This window comes from Siniperca chuatsi, linkage group LG20 (assembly GCF_020085105.1).
Source record: "Siniperca chuatsi isolate FFG_IHB_CAS linkage group LG20, ASM2008510v1, whole genome shotgun sequence".
In the NCBI taxonomy this organism is placed as follows: Eukaryota; Metazoa; Chordata; class Actinopteri; order Centrarchiformes; family Sinipercidae; genus Siniperca; species Siniperca chuatsi.
In genome coordinates this window covers 9,547,451-9,566,068 of record NC_058061.1, presented here as the reverse complement: position 1 = coordinate 9,566,068, position 18,618 = coordinate 9,547,451, and the positions used below count along the sequence as shown (strand labels likewise).

At 39.5% G+C, this 18,618-nt stretch overlaps 1 protein-coding gene across 1 annotated transcript in view; it reads left to right on the top strand.

The window, feature by feature from the left end:
- Positions 1-863: 863 nt before the first annotated feature.
- The window catches only part of LOC122867349 (cadherin-related family member 1), a 102,611-nt gene continuing 84,856 nt past the window's right edge, over positions 864-18,618 (top strand). The window contains exons 1-3 of the mRNA XM_044178032.1: positions 864-1,390; positions 4,537-4,596; positions 10,995-11,145. The gene's annotated coding sequence lies outside the window, so the exon portion shown is untranslated. The remainder of the gene's footprint in view (positions 1,391-4,536; positions 4,597-10,994; positions 11,146-18,618) is intronic.

The following is an 18,618-nucleotide window of genomic DNA, read 5'->3' as shown; positions in this document are numbered from 1 at the left end:
GACTGCAAATCAGGGGACTCTGACATGTTTAGGATAATTATCTTTCTACAGCAACCTAATATTTCACAGTATATTTCTGCAGTGGCAGCATTATGGCAGTCCGTTTGTCACCATGTATGTTTGTTTCTATATGTAGTGGGGGCTTACAATTGTAATGTAATGTAAGTACTGGTAATCATATAAATGGCACATGGTGGCATCACACTTTTTACAAATAGCATGACATGATGAGCATGTTTCAGCTACATAATGTTATATACGTGTATATGAACAATTATGGCTGTATTGTATACAGCCACGATGACAACCTGGCAGTGTGGTATCTTATACTTACACATCTCAGTCTGTTAACTTTTATTTTGAGCTTTACTGCAAACAGATTTGGGCCATCAATGAGTATGAAGAATTAATTAATTAATCTTAAGCCTTAAATAAAAAACTCAAATAAAAAGTTTAAATCAAATTGAGGGCATTAGACTACTGTAACAAAGAAGTTACAGTTGTGCAATAAAAAAAAAGGTAAAACTGTCAAAGCCATCTCCAGAATTGATTTTGTTAATCATGATATACTGTAATACAGATACACTAAATCACTGGACCACATTAAAAAACATCAAGGCGTTCTGTAAATATCACCAAGGTATAAAAACAACATGTTGACTTAGAAAGTGGTAAACAATTGTGTAAAAAATATCCCCCCTGCTGTTTTCAAAAAGATTTCTGTTTGTGCGGTTGTGACTGTTCTGCCTACATATCACATGATTGGACAAGCCTGTCGTCCTGCTAACCAATCCAATCAAAGCACCGTTACCATCAGCACGCACGCATCGGGCACGCACCGGAACGTCAAGTGCGATTTTTTTAAATAACCTGTGTACTGTACCTTTTGATGGAAATCTTAAAACGATAGCCTAGCTTGAGCTAGTTAAATACAGAAAAAGGCATAAACAGCACCAACATTTATAACTATCACCAAAATATGGAGAGATTATTATTTTTAGTCAATGTTAGCTAAGCCAACGTTAGCCTAAAAATGTCATCTATAAACTAATATAGCGTTAGCTATAAAACGTTAGCTTTAGCATTAGCCTACTAGAAGAAGTGCTAGACAAACTGTAATATTATGCAACGTTCGTTGTGGGGATAATTTAGCTTAGCTTATAGCTCTTGAAAGAGCTTTGTCAGCAAATGGAACATTTTGATGCTAACAGGATTGGGCAAGATGTATGGGGACATGACTTTAAATTCATAAAAGTGTCACATATGAGCAATGCAAGGCTATAGGTTGAGTAATATACCCAGTGCAGAAATAGGAGGGAGGTTTGAGCCACTCTGCATACGGCTCCTGGAGGACCTGCCCCGTGCCCTGACAAGATTTTACAAACTTCAGGTATGTATATGATGTATACTGCATGCATGTTCACGGTTTCACTTTTTAATTATAGTACAGAAAAGGCAGTAACACACTAGAGATATGACATTTTATTCACATTATATAACGAAACGTTTTTGTTGAAAGTTTGGTCAGGATGATATGATATCTTTTTGGCCAAATAAGAACCAATGCATGTTTACTTACTCATTCGCAAGAACACTTAAATCCTTACAATGTAATGTAATGTAATCCGGTACAGCAGGCGTGCTATAAATCCTACCTCTGTGAAGCTTAAAATATGTGGAAAGACTGTCGGAAAGGTGTTGATTCAATTTTGTGGTCATTTTGGAGGCCATCAGTTTGTGATGGTGTTATATTATGAATACAGTCTATTTACCCTACACTCATGTTCATGTTACCTGGTCTGTCAATGTTGTCACTGCATGAGGTAAAGCAATTTCACAGATGTTAATATTAACACATCTAAACATTATTTATTTATCCACAGAATGCAAAATGTGTAAATATTGGAGGCTGTACATCCACCTTAGAGATGAACTAAACATTTCCTATAAATAATGTCTGAAATAGTTAAGAAGCCAATAGATGTATTGTTTAGATGCTTTCATTACTCCAACATCTTGATTATTTTTAATCGGCAGGTTTTACGTGAAACCTTTCACCTTACACGTTATTAATTTTTCATCAAATTAGTAAAGTTTGGATCCATGTGATTAAGAAGTCAGGCAGTGTAAATGAAACGTTTCAGTAAGTTTTCATGACAGTGATATATACTACATAGATCATCTTCACTTATTTTGACTTGCTAATTAATCAACATTATTTATTCAGGAAAAAGCAAACTTTGTAATTAGCAAATGGCTTGATCTGTTGCAGCAGACTCAGCAAGAATTAAGAACTTTGAATTTGATCTGGAAGTCTAAATAACTCATTAGCATTATGATTTAGTAAATGTTACATGAAGTCAGGCAAAAACAGTGCTACTAATGCTTGACGTGTGAATGATTATATTAGTCAGTAAATTAGCAGACAAATTAATCTCTGGGCAAATAATTCTATATTGTGGTGTGTATGAACACAGGCTTCTCTGTTTTTCCAGGAGAGCAATGTTTACATTCAATAATTACTGATACAATAGATTCACGCTATATCACTAGATAGCTTTGTTGTGTGTTTTGGTGACATTACATTCAATGCAAAGATGAACTTGTACTGATAGTCACTTGTTACTTTCTGTTTGACTGGATGAAACAAACATCTTTTCATAAGGCACAATAAATACAGTAATACTAAGGACTTTTCCAAGCAAAGATATGTTTCCTTTGTGGATGAGGCTCAAAAGACAGAAATCTGGTCCAGTTTTCAAGCTGTAGCAGGCAGTGAGTGAGCACATTAATCTAATGCATCAGCAGGTCCACATTTGTTTTAATGCAAACTGAAGAGAAGAAACGCACTGCATCTCAAGGGAGAAGAAGCTTAAAATTTCAGTCTAATGATAATAGATGATAATGTTAATGAGTTGTCCAAACATAACAAATGGAATGAATTACTGCCTTAGAACCAAGTCTGTTTCATTAAAATACAATAAAAAGGAAAGATTAGTTTTATATGGGAAATAACTTTCCTCTTTTGTGTTATTGATGAGAGTAAGGGGAACATATCAAGGTTGGCTTGAGCCTCTGGTCAATATTGATAAAATATTGCTACTGTATAGTGTAGCCATTTTTCTTGGATGCTCATGTTACATTAAGCTAAATCGAATTGTTATTATGACTGCTGACCCCTCAATAGGCAACATGAGTCATCTCTGGTCAAAGTATTAGTTGTCTCTTTTTGGGAGGCAAGATTATCTAAAATGAGAACCCATGCGCATTTGAACGCAAGAGGTGACCAAAACCATACACTTCCATCTATCTTGATGATCTTATTCCCCAAGTAATGGTCTTCCACTTTAATCAATTTTGTGGCGGGCCTGTGTTCATAGTAGCCAGGAACACTGGGATTATGTGCTGAGGCTACTCGCTCTCTGAGACGACCTTGTCTCTGTAACAGTACTGTTAGCCCTCGGCCTCGAGCAGTCAAACACACACTCAATCACCCCTGTAACCCTTGCAGTCAACAGCAGACTGTCGCAGGCCGTTTGCTACAATCTCAATTTGTATTTCGTCTCAGACTGTGATGACTTGACAGAGAAAAATAAGAGGATTTGTCTTGATCTTCAACTCTCCCTTGAGGAAGTAAGTCTTCACCTTGAAGTTTAGCAACTGCATGCGCGCTTGCTTTCGGCCAAACACGTCCCTTCATCCGTTACAATGTGTTTTTTTATAAACAGAATGCATTTAGACTGGACGAGTACAGTTATCCACAATCATTTACATTATATGGAATCTTTTTCACTTCCTCTAAAGGTGAAACGTCAACAATTCAGTGTATTTAGATGTATTGTGTACACTGTAAACTCAATGCGTGTTTTCAGTTTTAAGATAATATACAGTATTTGCTAATAGGGTTGTCCGTGGACATTTTAATGATATTTTTAGGAATATATATATATATATATATATATATATATAAAATAACTTTCTCTCTTAGCATTTTGCCATGCTTCAGTCAATACTGTACATGTCCTCACCGCCGTCTGACATCTGTTCAGCTTTAAAGTCATACAGTCTTGCCAGGAATTTAATTAATTAATGTGTACAAAGTCAAAAATTCCTACTTATATCGGAAGACACAAATAAAAACCGTGCATCACAAAATTATCAACTGACAATTATTTTCATTATCAATTAATCTGCAGCTTATTTTCTCAATTAATCGAATAATCTTTTAGTCTATGAAAAAAGTGAAAAAAATGGCCATCACTGTTTCCCAGAGCCCAAGGTGATGTCTTTAGATTGCTTGTTTTGTCTGACCAAGAGTCCAAAACTCAGAGATCTTCAGTTTACAATGATGTAACTTATAAGTAAGGGATAATGTACAGTGAGCTGGTCATTATTGCGAAATAGTAAATCATTTTGCAATAATGACATTATCCCGCTTATTACATGGATACTAACTAAAGAAATCAATCATTTTTCACCAAATATTAATTTCATTGATTTAAAAATTATTTTAAAACGTGTTTTTTTTTGCCACAGGACTTCTTTCTGCGGATCGACTCCAAAGTCATGATGATCAGAACTGCGTCCATAGCAAAGGTCTGTAATTCATAGCAGCTGTCTGCTCTTCAGAAATAACAGATCAAAGAATGCCATAATTGACCAATCAGAATTGAGTATTCAACAAAGCTGTGTAATAATAATATATAATATAATGTAATATAACAGAGAAAAGCAGCAAATCATCACCTCTGAGAAGCTGGAACTAGTGAATATTTGACATTTTTGCATGAAAAATGACGGAAACGATTATCTAAATATCTGCCGATTCATTTTATGTTGATCAATAAACCCATTGATTGACTAATAATTTCCGCTCTAACTTAAATAGTTTTACAGGAACAAATTAGTGTTGACTTTTTAAGTTGACTGCACTTAGCTTTACAGTGTGCCAGAATCATAGCAGCAGCCCTAAATGGTAGAGCAGTCCTCTGCCAAGCCTGCATCAGTAAACACTGCAAGCCTCTAACGGTGATGCACTGTAATGGCTCAGTCTTGAGCCTGGCCAGAACATCGCATGAGGTGCTAAACAGCAACTGGCTATAAATATAAGTGGTGAGCACTGCCAGTTGCACTCTTGCGGCTGAAATGAGCCCGATGATGGGAGCTTGAGAAAGAAAGGGGATATCAGTGGTCACTAAATCATTCTGTAATCAGCTCTCTATGCAGGATCATCCATGCATGTTCAACGCCCCATTCTGGAAGGTTCCAGCAACAGAATGCTCCAGCTGACCCCATCTGTACCCCATCTCGTTTTGCATTATCCCTAACCCATAAAAGTCCCATGCAGCACAAAAGAGTTAATGATTCCCTTTGTTTTGTTGCGGGGAACAGAACCAAAGCAAATGACAACAACAAATCCATCAAACTTAGCAGCAGTGAGCACATCAGCAGTTTTTGCCAGCCCACCAGAGGCCTAAAATGCACATATTGCATGCTGGCCCCCCAAGCAGCAGGCGGCCCTGGGACTCACCGGCCCCTCGGTGGCCAGAGAAGACTTGATAAATGACTGGAGCAAACTTCTCTGTCACCAGTGAGGGAGGAGTCCCCCACAGTAAGCTACATCATCCTAACAGCATTATTCTTTTCATGCCCATTGTCGATACGGCGTCCTGTGATTGGCGTCACGCTTTGCACAGGTTAATTGGAATCCTGAACTGGAAAACAGCAGGGGAAAAGTGCAGATATCTTCGCCCAGAGAATCACCATACGAAGACCATGGATGTGTGTCGATTTCAATCCATGGCAAAGACATGAAATGTTAACAATGTTGAAGTTCAATTTCTACAAATGGTTAGCAATGATTCCTTACAGATAGTTTATCAGGAGCTAGTTCCTAATTTTAATTTATGTTTTCTAAAGAGCTGTTAATTGACAGTACATAGTACAACAAGAGCTATGAAACCAACATCACTAAGCTCCAAAAGATTTTCCATTTTAAATTTTGAATCATTGGATTTTAAAGAGATAAAAGGTCTCATTTAAAATGAAAGCAACATTTATCAGAATACTTGGGGATGCTGTAGAGCTCACTTTCCAAGATGCAGTGTACTATTCAGGTCCATTACTGGATTGGAAAAAGGTAACTCAATCACTGCATGTCTCTGACCACATAAAAAGCATATACTCAGACCAGAGGGCACCCATATGTTCAATGACCTATGGCCTAAACACAAGAAGAGCAACACCTTGATAAAGTAGCTTAACGTGATGGAATCCACTATGAGATCTGCAGTTGGCACCTTAAACATAGCTTGTAAGTTTCAGCAAAATTAGAGTAAACACTATTGCACTTAGTAAATGTAAAAGTGAACCATGTTATCGAGGTTATGTGTGTGTGCAGGACCTGATTCTTTAGCCACATGTCAAGATGTAGGACAAACGCAGGGCCATTACACTGGAATGGACAGCTTTCCTTATCAGGGCAAAATAGAAGATGATGTCAGATGGCCTTATTGATAAGTTAATGAGGCACAACACACTTCCTAGAAGACCCATCCACCACCCACCCCACAACCATCTCCTCAAATCATTGATTTACACATTATTCACATTGCATTGTTTACATTGCAGAAATAGTCTAGGCAATTAAACGTTGTGTCCACGTGAACAAGTAACTTAACCATTTCCTTTACTCTTGATCCACAATTATCCAACATGGTCTTGCTGACATATGTTTGCTGTATTGTGTCGTCAACGGACGAGCAGCAGGGAAATCCCTAATGAGACCCGAAATACTTGTTTCATGTTTGAGCAGTAATGGAAATTACTTTTCCTTTTGGAACAGGTGCATGAGAATCACAAGAATCACCCAGACAGCAGATCAAGAGTAAAATGAAGTATGCAAATGTAATCATATTTATCAAAAAATGCTTATGGCAGAAAGCTATTAATTTCTCCTCTGCTTCTTGACACTTCAACATATGCATCACCTGCTTCTCGCAAATGATTATTTTTGTGTTTTCCATCTCCGTTGACAGAGCATTATTTTCTTTTCCATTGCGTCTTGTTATTTATCTAAACTTTCTCTGTCTGAAGAGTGTAATGGCCTCTGATTGAAATTTCATTCAGAAAAACTAAGTGAAATACATGTTGTGTATTAAATGGAAAAAATAATTGCACATCAGATGAAACAAAGCACGACACATAGTAACCAGGAAGAGTGACTGAAAACACAAGTCAGCAAAGAGGTCAGGCTGTTTACGCTCTTATATGTTACACTCATTCATTTACTCATTCCATCACTCTCTCACCTAACTCTTGCGCTCGCTTGCTCACATGCTCACTCACTGATTTAGCTGTCCATAAAACAATTTGACAAATCCCTATAATACAGTAAAACAGTTCACATCAGTGAAGTACTGTAGAACTGTAAGTTTTCATTTCTTAAAATGGATGATTTTAATTGTATGGAGGTTCCAGTTTCAGCATATTTTATATTTTTTCAAATATATGATTAAAATCTAGTAAATGGCAAATCATATGACCATTTGTCGAACGTCTAATTATTTTGTTGCATATTAGCAATGCATTACAGTAGCTAGACTAACTAAACAAGGGTGCAAACATGTTGTTTAGCTGTTAAGTTGCTCTTAAACATCTACCCTTAATGTCTTGTGACATAGCCTCTTTTTCCAGCATTTTTCGAAACCTTTTCTGGTTTTGTATATAACTATGCTTCCCTTTCAATCTACACCAAACATAATCATCTCAAAACAGCAATGTTGCCATCCAAGGAACAGAAACTACTGACTAGAGTTTCCAGATGACACAATATGTTAATTTGTTTTGCATTATATGCTACAGTCCTTACACTTAGCAGAAGGAGGCCAGCTTTGCGCTACGTATGAGAAGTGCTGTGATCATCAGACCTCATCGTAGCATAAATCATCAGCTGGGCCAGATTACAGCCAAATACACCATACCACCATATTTGTTACTACTAATACTAAAAAGTCGGAAATCTAGTGACACATACTTTGCACAACTGCAGTTCAAGGAATATACCTTGGCTGTATACATGCAGTTTTGTGCTTACGTGGGTTTTGCCTTTCCAGCATAATCAGTACTATACTGTATATGTAAACATGGGAACTTGTTCAATCCGTGATAATAAAGTACTTCGGTAATACCATTAAAAATGGCATGGTAATTTGGTTACTATCATGGTGATACAGTGCTCCATGGGACTGTATCATCATGGGAGTGAAACTCCTTCTTTTTGGTCACCGTTGCACAAAATACAATGTCTAATTGTAGAGTGATATTCCATTACTACAATTAAAATATTAGACCTTTTCTTTCAACAGCCTTTATTGATAAGCAAGGTTCTCCTCTTCAGTCATGAAGGTGACCTCTGCAGAATTGTGAATCCCACTGACAGAGAGCTCTTGTGCTCTCCCGAGAAGCGCAGTTGCTGCATTTGGATGAATAAACAGCAACATTTCCTGTAAAGACTGTCTGCAAGACTACTGTACAGGGGTGCTATTTCAATTCATTCCTGGAGCAGCCCACAGGAATTGAGCCCATATTGAGCTCACTCCTGGTCTCTGAGAGTGGTCAGGAAGATTGATTCCAGGGCTAGATCACCGCTCACTGAAGACTGAAGTGCATTCTGGTTTGAGGTTGTGTATCACCTGACCTTGTAGGATTGATAAGGAAACAAAACTAGAAATATTATGTGAAAAATACTATGAATGCTATGAAGATAGAATATTACCAGTGGTCAAAATAGGGCATTCAAAGTTCTGGTCATTCATAATTATTGTCTATCATAATAGAACAGCAGGCTATCATATCTTCACTATGTATAGTATAATAACCTTTGGGTTATTGCAGGGACAGTATGGTGGTGATCACTGTCTCTGCCAAAGTGCCTCTAACCTTTTGAGTATCACTTATAATTAGCGGGGAGAAGACATGCAAAAAATACCAGATGGTAACATTATTTGATAGTCTCCCAAAATGACGACCACGGTCCTTTAATTCTTGTGTGATAGTTTTAATTAAAATGGCTTGTCAAAACGACAATTTACGCTAAATTGATGCTATGCATGATGCTATTAATACAATGTCACTGACATTCCTATTAATTATCCTGACTAGTTGATATCACACACATCTTCATTATTGACATAGAGATTAAGATTGCCTTAACTGTTAGAGGACTGGAGAACCCTAAGTGATGTATTCATCTAATATCCATCCAATATGAATATTAGCTCATTTTGAGGCTGGCTCAAGTCATAAATGATGTACCTTACCTGACATATTTGTGTTTCTTGTTTTTTTTTTTTTGTGTGTGTGTGTGTGTGTGTGTGTGTGTGTTTCTTGCTCTGTGACCAGAGAAATGGCACAAACAATGACAAGCTTGACAGGGAAAATTGTGGACAAAACAAGTCTCTGTTTGGCTAACCAACCAGCAAATATGTCTGATGATGCAGTTTATTCACTTCATACCACAGCATGACGTACAACGATCAAGCTGAGCAAATTATTTGAATCTACCATTGAAAATCTACACATCTAGATTACTATTGCAGTCAGAATACAGTTCACTATCACGCTAACTGAACTGAAAAGAAAATGCATGCCAAAAATACCACGTCTTTATATTTCAATTTAGCAGCCATTTTGGATTTGTAATGAAGTATACTGAGTCAACTGTCCATACACTGAAAACATGATATAGAATCTGTATAGTAACCTATATTTTAAAGGCCTGTCAGAATCATTTTTGTAACACAATATCAGTAACCCTACAAAAGAGAGAAGCTCAATATATTTTTTACGTAGTTTATAAACAGAGATAAGGCATGGGTGAACATACTCCACCACTATTGATCAAAAGTATATCAGCTAAGTTGGAGTGTGTTGTATGAGGCCCAGTTTGCGGTAAGTGAACAGTTCAGTCAGGTCTGTCTGGTTCATCTGTTTTTTCCTGTGACAGGGTAGTCATCTTCATTCTCTTTGTCCTTACTTTGGAGCAGGAGGTAATATATAAAGGTCTGTACTCACATGAGGTGTCTCCCCTCACCTCTCCACCTGTCCTCCTGGACTGAATAATGTCTGAAGCTTCAGTCTTTGCTTGATATGATGAGTTATATCCTGATTTCAGAGAAGTGGCCATTTCATTTTTTTGGTAATGTAGACATTTTATGATCCAGTCATGTATGATTCCATCTCATTTACTTTGAGGTTTTGTTGTCTGATAAGAACTGTGTCCTATTCACATTATAAGCTTAGTTATCTAAAAATCTCTTATGTGTATATCATGAATTCTGTCCCATATTATTCATAAGTTAAGGAGTTACTGTTTAGAGTTGTTTTTAGAATATTGTATATATTTTTCTAGATGTTGGCAAATGTTCAGATATCATTTAATGAGTGAAAGCATGTAGCAGCAGTCAGGATGGTCTATATTTGCTAAAAAATACTTAGGCAAGCCACATGTTTTGTTTGATAGTAGTGTATGCTAATTGTTCATAGTTTATGACTGTTTGTCCACACTGTTATCCTTTGTTTTATGGTGCTGCCAACCACAGTGAGCTCAAAGTCAAACTCAATATGATGAGGTATTAGCCTCCACCACCATTTCACTCAGACATGTCAAGGTCAGGTCACTGTGGGATTGTCTCCAACCCCCAGCGGCCACAGCCACACATCTTCCCTCTGTAGAGGACGCACATTATTTGTGTTCACCTCATCACTGCTCAGATGGGCTGTGCACAGATAATAATACCCCCTTTAACCTTCTAAATGATTACAATTGTAAGAAAACAACTGCTTTTGCTAGCACTGGCGCTGCTTTGATTTTGATTTCAGGCTAGATTTTCATTTTACTCTGTCACAAGAGGTAGCAGTTTGTTGTACTGTTTAAATCACAGATATATATGAGCAACATGGATATTTATACAGGCATGATCCATGTTTTATAGGGGCTCCATCCTGCAGTAAGACTCCAATGATGGACCTACCCACCTGCCTGATGAACTTGTACTTCAGAGCAATGAGACCTCCAGTTTTCTGCCATGGTGTTTACTCTGAGGCTGCCAAAGGAGGACGGAGAGGGGATCCATTTGTCCCAAGGTGAGACACACTCTCCAACACCCCGATGTTAAATAAACACTCCTAGACCTCTGGCCAGCTCACTCCAGCCACTGGAATACCACTGGTGTGTCTAGATGATGGAGGGCTATTGTTATCTATCGCCTCTGCACTCTGCTGAGAGGCCAATGAGAAGGCTGGCCATGGTGGCGCGTTATATATAGACTCGCCCACTCAAATTAAGTTATATATGTTGGTCCTAAATAAAAATAGAAAAGGAGATTTACAGACACTTTCTTAGAATAACATCTGATTGAAGAGGGAGAGAGGGAAAAAAAATTGAGCGCAGCTCAGCGTGTGTTTCATCACCTGCAAAGCCAATGAGGGAGAGCGTCTCCGCGTCAACAACTGTAAAGCGTATCCCAGCTTCTGCTGCTGCTGCCATCGCTGCTGCACGCTACACTAACCAAGAATGTGTATTTCTGCAGATGATTAAATCAATACCATTTTGACAAGACTTGTTGGAACATGCCTCTTTATTTTACGCAATTCCTTCCCTTTCGTCAGGGAGCATTTATCAACCTGCCGGGGCGCTGTCACCTAATGGAGATTGTTCTTTAGTCTGCACTTGATAGAAGGGAACGATTATGATGCATGTCGATAGTTTGCAGAGATATTGACACAGGAACAAAGAGCAGACCCTTGCGGCTGATAGCCTTTTCCCTCACACTCCCTTGGTCATGTTTCAAAAGTGTCTTTCTCCCTTACCATACCTCTCCCATGATGATTTCCTTTGTTTTAGAGGTCAATTAAGGTATTAAGGCCCCATAATGCTGCAGTTGGTGAGGGGATGCCAGTGTTCCCTTGTATTTACTTTTCGACACAAGTCAGGCATTCCTTCTTCTGTCATCTTTTGGCCTTAGCCCTTCCCCCCAAACAAAAAATCTGTCACCTTAAAAAGGCCTTTACATATAGTGTTTGGTTTGGCACACAAGGAGTTAATGATAAAACCAGTCCAGGGTGTGACAACAGGCCGTGAATATAATAAGCTGGAAGGAGACAGGAATGAGAAAAGGTGGGATGCATATAAAAAGAGGGAGGAGAGTGAGAAAACAAATGATGAGCTCTACCTATAAATTCTTCATCTGCATTGGCTGATTGGAATGGCTTGACTGTGCACTCAGCTGTGACTTAACAACTAATCCGGTTTGTAAGTTATTATTTATCTTCAGGAAAGTTTGTCAAACTTGGGCTTTGATTTTCTACCCTGATTTCCCTCTTGTGGCTCGCTCTCGCACATGCTCCCCACATAATTTATGACTGCCTCTGGTCTTGATGACAGATTATTAAAAGTAGAATTAGTTTTTTGCGCGGGATTTCTCCACTGGGAATTGGGAAGGCAGTGCTCTCCGCGGAAGGTCTCTTACGAGGTCTCCATTACTAATAGAAGTTTTTTTCTCTGATGGGGGGCAAGGCGACTAATGATTTGAATTTACTGTGGCAGCCGTCACGTGGTCTGGAAGGCATCAGTCGAACAGACAAGAGGTTAACTTCCTCCCTGTGGAGAGGTTTATTGGATTGTTTAGCAGCAGAAGGATAATGTTTTTGTCATAGACTGCTGCGGCAAAACAGCAGTGTGGCAGAGAGAAGGGGAGAAGAGAAATGAAGGGAGGAAGGACATAGAGAGAAGGGGTCCAGGGATGGATAGAGGGGCAGAGATGAGAAAGGGATGAAAGAGAGAAAACAGCATGATCGGAGCACAGTGAGCAAGGCAAAAGCTAGTTATTTTTAATATAGGTGGACAGATACTATAAAGCATGGTGATAGTGTACCATTTCTCTATAGCTCTTACATGTGTGCAGGAAGAAACACACTCCCATTCAGCGGTGTGCACAAAACATAAGTACACACACACATTCAGTCTCACTCACACGCAGACAAAAAGAGAGATGTTAGTTCCTTTCACCTGATGGCCGTTTGGAGCTTGTACTCCCAGCATGCCTCGGCAGTATGGGTACCAGAGGGGAGTCACAGCGCAGCTGAGAGCCTCGGCTTAATCTTATGCATCATTAAGCACTCAGCGGCAAGCCAGTGCTGTTCATATACATCATCCACGCTTAATAAACATAATGATGACATAAGATGTAATTCTAGATGAATTTTCATTTTATAGGGAAATGGAGAATTCCTGTAGAAAGGAAAGAAAAAAAGTAAATTATCTGGGAAGTACAAAATAAATTATGTTTTTTTTTTCCCCACTTAGATGAATGTAGGTGTTTGGTGCATCTCAGTTGGGGATAGTGTGTTAGGCAGCATGGGGATGTGGTGTTGATGGTGCCGATGGCTTTTGGTTATGGCGGTGGTGCTGATGCTGTGGCAGGTGTGGTTGGGTGAGAGGCGGGGTTGTGGCAGAGCTAGGGGAGGGGGAGTTGGAGAAAAATGGGGGTGGCTATTGTGAAACGTTTGCAATTTTTAATTCCTAATCGCAGTGCATGATGGACAGGCTGAGACACCCCAGAGTGTGGAGCTCATCCATCATAGGAAGAGGAAACCAGAGAGAGATAGAGGGGAGATGTAAAATTTCAGATGGAGTTACCTTACAGGGGGTGGAAATAGATTACCTATAAAAGGGAAGGATGTGGGAGTGAAAGGGCAGTGGGTACTGTGGGAGGGCATCACAGGCCTGAGATTGCTTCGTGTCTCCTTGCTGGGACTCCGAGGTAGCTTGGCTTGGAAATGAGTTCCGCTTCCAGGGACTGTACCAGACATTGAATCACCCTGAGAGTCATCCTCGCTGCACTTGTCTCCAGCAGATAGTAGACGTAAAGTGGTGGTGACCTGGCAATGGTAAAGTGAATAACAATGGGATATAATCAACTAAGGAAACAGAAGAGTTACTCAAACACAAGGGATATAAATGCAAAACTCTCTTTGATTCTCTGCTTTAAATTGTCTCTGTAGCATTTTGCTTCTGAACCTGGATGCCTCCATTTGTAAATCAACAATAAACTGACAAAAAAGAAATCCTTGAGCATAAGCTGAGGTCACTTTCACATTGTTTGACATGACAGCTTTATCTGCTAAATGAGTCTTGTCATCTCCGCCTGATTGTTTCCTTTTTGTCAGAGCAAGTTTTCGCAAACTGTTTGTGTCCTGATAGCAGAGAGCACCCTGAGAGTATGTGAACTGTACATCAAACATGATAATGTCTCATTATGTCTGAGAATTAATTAGCTTCAGTGTGTTGAGGTCCTGGTTGCCTGCCTTTTTTGAGGCGTAATGCGAGTTTTAGACCTCAGCAAGTTTGGAGCCAGTGGACCATATGAGCCAGTATGCCAGTGGGTGAGCCAAGTCTCTCAGTGCAGGGATCATTACCACTTCTCTTTCTCTCTGTCGTTCTTATTCTCTCTCCCTCACTTTCTCACTACTCTTTATTTTTTCTGCCCTTGTTAAATGAATATGAAGCCTCCTTTTTACATCTATTATCTAAACACTTTCAGTTTCTTCATCAGACAAAATACATATCCCCTTAAGTCCAGTCATGTGGAAATAAAATAAAATCTACAGCTTATCAGACTTGAAGTATCCACCAAGTTACTAATAAGGTTGGGCCTATTGTGATGTCATCTTCTTGGTAATTAGTTACCCATAATCCCCCTCACTCTCCTTTCTAGAAAAAAAGAACAGTAATAGGCAGAGAACAGTGACAGGATCAGAGAAATGGGCTTTTAACTAACATGCAAAGTGATGAATGGATTGACCACAATGTAGACTAATGGAGCCATGGAACTAATTAGGCCGAGCAGAGCTGTGCTTAAATGTAAATGGATTGAGCTGGATGAAACGAAGGAACAGCTGAGAGAATGATGAGGTCCTTCACTTGGGGGTCAATCAATGGCCAAGCAAACACAATCTATGGGCCTCTGTGAGGTCGTAGCCAAGGAGTATTTTATCTGTTAGTATTCAGGTATTGTTGCATGTATGCAATACGTCTGTATTTATGCTCAGATGTCTTATACATAGATCCTCCGTGTCATTGATACATATGGCCAACTGCATGACTTTGCAGAAAAGCTGTCATAAATCTCTAATCTTTCTTGTCCCTGGTGCCCAGCTTCAGACCCTGCAGCTTGGCACCTACCACATGTTTGCTGGCGTGCCCTCTGACTTTGCGGTCCATGTAGACCGCTTCTGTTGGCCGCGCCTCAAATCTGCTGCTTTCACCTCAAGAATGGCTGCAAAGATAATTAATGCGCTCAGCTGCAACACCTAACCTGTGTTTCTTCTCCGCACATTGAGCTGTGTTTCCTGCATTCATTCAGTCTTTATGGCCGTGCTGTGACCTTGTAAACATCTGTGGAGTGAAGCAAGTGACACCCCCTTTACAGACTTGGCACATGCATTTCTCTGTGTGTTTGTCTTTGCCTGCTATGCTTCCTAGTGTGTCTTGTACAGCAGTTTTTGTGAAAAGAGCTTACTAGCTAGGAGACTACAGGGTGGAAGCCTACCGGTTGCTGGGATGCTGTTCATGCCCTCTGTAGGCGCTGCACATCCCAGAATTAATGTGTGCAGAAATGCAAATAAGTCACCCCAGTTAAAGTTGACATTGCCTCCTCTGATAAATTTTTCTGCTGAGGTAAGAGACAATTTAATGCAGAATTAGAAGTCACTCTCCGCCACCATTTACATCCTTAATTAGCTGTAATTTCTCTGCACCCATTAGAGAGAGAGAGAGAGAGAAAGAGAGAGCAAGAGAGAGAAAGAGGACACAATAGAAGAGGAAGAGGTAAGGATGAGAGCGTGTTGCTCTCCCCGGTGCCAGGCTGGTGTGGGTCTGTTTGTGTCAGAGTGTGCGTTGTGAGTTTGTGTATCAGTATGTCCTCCCCAGTTAGGTTGCCTTTGGTGATTGATACACGTCTTGCTCAGTCACTAGCCATTGGCACTGGGGTGGATGTAAACACTGATTAGAGGGAGGAAATGAGGCCCTCACTTTGTCCTCTGTGTCAGGGAGCACTGCAGTGGCTGTCTCTGTTTGTCTAGTTCTTTCCACCTGAGCACGTTTCAGAGGACACCGTTAGCTACGCTTTATAGCCATTATTTAGATAGCGACACAACAGGATGCTCCTTTTTGCTCTTTGACTGACATGCCCAGCCATGTGCTCAGCAATTCAACTCCCTGAATCGGACAAAGTGCCGACAAGTTTGTGAGTGCACAAAAATGATGATGTGTCAGTTTGTATGAAGGAGAGGTTGAACTGGGTTACTGTTGATTAGTTATACACAAGAAGCTAGTAGTAATTTTCTGTCAATTTAGTGTAGACGGCAGTTTCTTAAGTGTTTTACAGCTTTTACACCACTCTGTCTTTGTTTTGCGTTGTATTTGCAATTTATTAATTTCACAACTTATTTACTGTTGGTTATATTTGACTAAAAACCAGACAGATTGTTGATATTGTTTTTCCAATATTATAAAATGCATATGAGCAGTACGGTGTGCTGTATGTTCACGTTACTGGTTATATTTTGGGATATTTATCATACTGTTTACCTGTAATGTTACAATACATGCAAATCATGAAACCGGATACTTTCCCCTTATGAAATTATGACAAACCATTCAATTTGGACAACAAATCAGCTTCAACTACTTTGGTGGCGCCTTATCAGGAAAAGAACAGCTCAGAAAAGAGTGCTGCATCGAAAACATTTTTCTTTCTTTGCCAGGAAAAATGAACTGTCAACATTTAATGATAGATATTTGCATTGTGATACAAATCGTGTCCTTGGCCCTAAACATAAGATATAGATCCATTTATAATGAATTCAGATAAAGTGTCCTTTTTGCATTCTCGCTCTAATGGATTTGTGGAGCTAGCGTCAGTGACCCTGGTGCAATCAACAAAAACCTGTGCCAGTGGATGATCAGACAGACATCAATCATTTCCTCTCACACCTTCTAAGATGTCGCTGATACTTAGGTGCAAATGTAGTTTTTCAACTAAATGTATGTGTAACTTCTGTAAGCTGGCTGACTTTTTTTCATGGTTTTGTGAGAATGTGAGGAAGAAAGGGGGCAAAAAGACATTAGATTTTTTTTTTCCATCATTAAGCTGTGTCTGGGAGATGATGTGCTAGCCGTATGTGGTCCAGGGGAAGTATTTATAGCCCTGCTGGAATCTTGCTGTGCTGCGTTGATAGCAGAGATAATGGGAGAGAATGGGACGCAGCGAACTGTTCTAATGACACCAACAAGACAAGAGAACAGCGAGGATAAATAAATGTTAGCCATTTTCTCTCGCACATCATTTGCATTTTTTCTTGTTAAGGTCACTTATAGACTCAGACAATAACAATGAGGGGGAAAAAGCTCTTGCCGAATATAAAATCAGAAATAACAAAAATAGAGCTACTTAGTATGCAAGTAATTGATTTTATTTCCTAATAATGTGACATTCAGTTAAAGATAGTGCCGGTTTTTAATTTTTAGCCGCTTTAATTCCCGTGTAGCTGCTTGAGTGGGTTTTCTTGCGAAATAGGAGGAATGCAAACAAGATTTCACTTCATTACACAGGAACAAACTGTACAGAAATTGCACTTACTTATGGAAATGACTGTTAAACATGCACAGCATTATGTGCTCTGCCTGTGCCGAAAATGTTGGAAACATTAAACCATGAGCATATGAGTACAGACAGTGAGCCAGTAAGGAGGACCAATTACCAAGGACTGAGTTTGAGGAGCACTGTTCCCAGGGATGATCAAAAGGGACAACTGATTAAAGAAATACATTGACCTTAAAATGGGCCTAATTTAATCAGCCACTGTTTCTGACGGCGGAAACACACTCTTAATGATAAACTGACTTTCCTTCTTTTCAGAGGCTCACTGTACCACCTAACTCAAATAGTATTCAAACTGCTAACAGATCTAGCTGCTCGTGTGTGGAAAATAACTGAATTGTTTAATTTCATACTTCCATCTGACGACAACAGTAGTTGCAGTAACTTTGTGAGAGAGTGGGTCATTAGTGTAACCTCTGGGCCCCGTTTTGCTGCCGGAAGGTAATGAGAGATAAACAGCTTGGTCAGCAGTAGGCATAAGTGCTGGGGTTTATGGGCAGTGTGTTGTGTCCCAGGTTAACACTGATGCCACCATTTAGAGCTCTGTGTTTTAGCACCCGCTTGCTAATTGAGATGACAAAGGCCATAACAATGACATTGTTGGCCAAACGACCCTCTCTAGACCTACGTCTGGCTCCAGTCAAGGACGTCCAGCAGGCTGTAAGTGCAACCTTGGAATTTAAGATGGTGCCCAAGACCTTATGTGTATCTCGAAAACAATTAGCACAACTCAGGTGGGCCAACACACATTCTCAGACCCTTTTTAAGTGCCAGAACTGCAGCACTTGTTTTGTTTGTTTTACTTAAAGTCACATAAACCACATCCTCCACTGACAACAATAGCACATAAATGGCTCAGGAAAAGCAACTGGAATGGATATTGTGTTGTTATTTC